Source organism: Oryctolagus cuniculus, chromosome X (genome assembly GCF_051225735.1).
Source record: "Oryctolagus cuniculus isolate XC-2025 breed Fujian yellow rabbit chromosome X, ASM5122573v1, whole genome shotgun sequence".
Lineage (NCBI taxonomy): Eukaryota > Metazoa > Chordata > Mammalia > Lagomorpha > Leporidae > Oryctolagus > Oryctolagus cuniculus.
The window spans coordinates 59,368,768-59,372,008 of NC_142888.1; the positions used below are offsets into that span (position 1 = coordinate 59,368,768).

General features: G+C 43.4%; 1 pseudogene across 1 annotated transcript; it reads right to left on the reverse strand.

The window, feature by feature from the left end:
* Window positions 1-615: 615 nt before the first annotated feature.
* Window positions 616-1,910, reverse strand: LOC100350112 (galactose-1-phosphate uridylyltransferase pseudogene; annotated as a pseudogene). Its single transcript, XR_016228255.1, has one exon. The product of XR_016228255.1 is annotated as a galactose-1-phosphate uridylyltransferase pseudogene (transcript).
* Between the last annotated feature and the right edge of the window lie 1,331 nt (window positions 1,911-3,241).

The window sequence follows — 3,241 nt, forward strand, 5'->3', positions numbered from 1 at the left end:
GGTTTTCAGTCCCAGCTGCTCCACTTCTGATCCAGCTCTCTGTTGTGGCCTAGGAAAGCAGTAGAAGATGGCCCCCAAGACCTTGGGCCCCTGCACCTGCGTGGGAGACCTGGAAGAAGCTCCTGGCTTGGATTGGCTCAGCTCTGGGCCTTGCAGCAATTTGGGAAGTGAACCAGTGGATGGAAGACTTCTCTTTCTGTCTGCCTCTGCCTCTGTGTAACTCAGCCTTTCAAAGAAATGAATCTTAAAAAACAAATCCAATTAGCCCAACATCATTTCATGGAAAGATTATTTTCATTGAATTGTCTTGGCACCTTTTACAAATGTCAGTTAACCATTAATGTGACAAGTTACTTTTGACCTATCAAATATTTTCTGTCGAATTATATGTCTATCCTTAGCAACTAACATATTGTCTTGATTATTGTAGCATTACATTTAGTATTTTTTTAATACTGAATATGAATTTTGTTCAGCGATTTGGGGTGGATTTTTTGCATCAAGTTTTTGCAAATCTATAGGCAAAGAAATTGTGGCTGGAGCGGTGCCTTTCATCCGTAACCCCAGGTCCCTGAAGATTCCGTTTCATACCCCTCTGGTGTCAACAGTATGTGATTAAAGTTGGAGAGGCACAATTTTATTGATGTTTCATCCACACAAACTCTAGGCTCCAGGTCCCTCAGGCAGAAGGACTCAAGGCCCTGTGGTCAGTGTGGTCGGGCGATGGCCGCAGTCTCCTTGTCCTTCTGCCTCAGGCGGTAATGAACCTCAGGAAGTGCCCTTAGTCTCTCTGTAGCCTGCTCAGGAGTGAGGTCCCTCTGAGCCTGAGTAAGCATTTCATAGCCAACCATGAATTTGCGGTGAGTGGCAGAGCGGAGGAGTGGAGGGTAGTAGTGAGCGTGCAGCTGCCAGTGGTCCCAGGTGGCCCCAGCCTCTGACCCAGTGGGAGCTCCATGCCAGCCCATGGAGTAGGGAAGGGAAGTCTCAAACAGGTTGTCGTACTTGGTCAAGAGCTTCTTCATGATGGAGGCCAGATCATCGCGCTCAGTGGGGGTCAGCTCAAGCAGCCGCCACACATGGCGACGGGGCAGCAGCAGTGTCTGCAAGGTCCACACTGTCCAGAAGGGGACCAGCACCAACCAGTGCTCGCTGGTTAGGACCAGATGGTCCTTCCGGAGCAGCTCCTGGCGGCCATACTCCATCAGCAGAGGCTCTCCGTGTTGACTGTGATAGGCCCGCTGAGATCTCTCCTCGCGCTGGGCAATATCTGGCAGGAAGCTGCTGGCCCACACCTGGCAATGGGGGTGGGGATTGGAACAGCCCATCATGGCTCCTTTGTTTTCAAAGATCTGCACCCAAGGGTACTGAGCACCCAGATCCTCTATGACTGAGGCCCATGCATCGACCACAGCCCGGATCTCAGGGACTGACATGAGTGGCAGCGTCACATCCGACCAGGGGTGGAAGCACATGACCTTACAAACTCCTCGGGCAGCCTGCGCTTGGAAAAGCGGGTGATCGCTGGGTCCTGGATTAGGGGCATCAGGCTGCAGAGCTGGGAAGTCGTTGTCGAACAGGAAGGTGCCATCATAGTTAGGATTCACCTCTCCATTGGCCCGGGTGGCCCTGGGACACAGAGGGTTGAGGGGGTCGTGGCGGGGCACTGTCTTCAGAGGCTCGGGCTCCACTTGCCCCTGCCAGGGCCGCTTCATGCGGTGAGCTGACACCAGCACCCACTCATCCTGCAGCGGGTTGTAGCGGATATGCTGATGCTCGCTTGCCAGGAAGGCTGTTTTGGTGGCGTCTGCCTCTGACGCCTGCTGGCGCTGCTCGGAGTCGGTTCCGCCGCGCGACGTGAGTATACCTCGGGGATCTTCTGGAACACTAGCCGGGCTGCGCCTCGCCCTTCCATTTCTTATATATTTAGTATTGAATGAGTTAGAGCATTGTGAGACCTTCAATACATTCATATGTCAATATGTTACTTTCCAAGATTTTTTTGGCTATATCTGTCTTTACAATGGCACGTCAATTTTAGGCCTTACTTGTTAATTTCTCCAAAAAGCTTTCTGGAGTATAACAGAAGTTTCATTGAATATATACATCTGTTTGAGGAGAATTATCATAATAGTATTATCTTCCAGCCTATGCACATGGGATATTTCCTATTTACTTAAATATTTCTTAATTTATTTCAGCAATATATCATAGTTTCAGTATTAATATATCCTTAACTTGTTTTGTTAAATGAATACCTAAGTGTTTCATTATGTAATGCTGTCATGAATAGAATTTTTACAATTTCATTTTCAGGTTGTTTACTGCGAATGTGTCAAGACACATTGATTTTCTATACTGCTATGTTATTTTGCAGTCACAGTGAACTTGATTACTAGCTCTAATAGTTTGTGTGTATGTGTGTTCCTTAGGATTTTCAGTATAAAGCATTATTGTATTGGCAAAGAGAGAGAGTTTTCTTTCTTCCATTCCAAACTAGATGCTTTTATTTTTTTTATCTTACTTAATAGCCAGTCTGAGATCTCCAATACAATGTTGAAGAGAAGTGGAAAAAGCAGAAATTCTTGTATTATTCCTGATCTTAGGACCAAAGCTTTAAGTATTTTATCATTAAGTGTAATGTAGGCTGTTTATTGTTTTAAAACCCTTTGTCAAGTTGAGAAAATTGTTTTATATGTATAGTTTATTGAGAATTTATTTATCATGATTAAATGTGGGGTTTTGCCAAATGTTTTTATCTGTATATTGAGATAATAACATGCTTCAATTTATTATGATACAGTAACAATCGTTGATTTTCAGATATTAAATCTACCTTTTATTGTTGAAGTAATTCTTACTTGCTCAAGGTATACATTTCTTTTCATATATTACTAAATTACCTGTCACTAGTTTGTTGAGAAATTTTGCCTTCATATTAATAAGAAATATAGACAAAGAGTAGAAAAAGCAAGAACATGGGCCTCAAATTTTAAAAATGTTACAAAGATGATAGATATTATTTAACTGTATCAGTAATCATGTTGAATGTGAATGGTTTAAATACACCAATAAGAAGTTAGCCACTATCAGAGGGATAAAGGAAAACACCTAACTGTATGTTAATGTACAAAAATTTCACCTTCTACATAAACACAGATATTAAAAGATAAGGTTTAGTGAAAGATATACCATGGTAGCAATAATCAAAAGAAAGCTGGAATAGCTATGTTGATTTCAACAA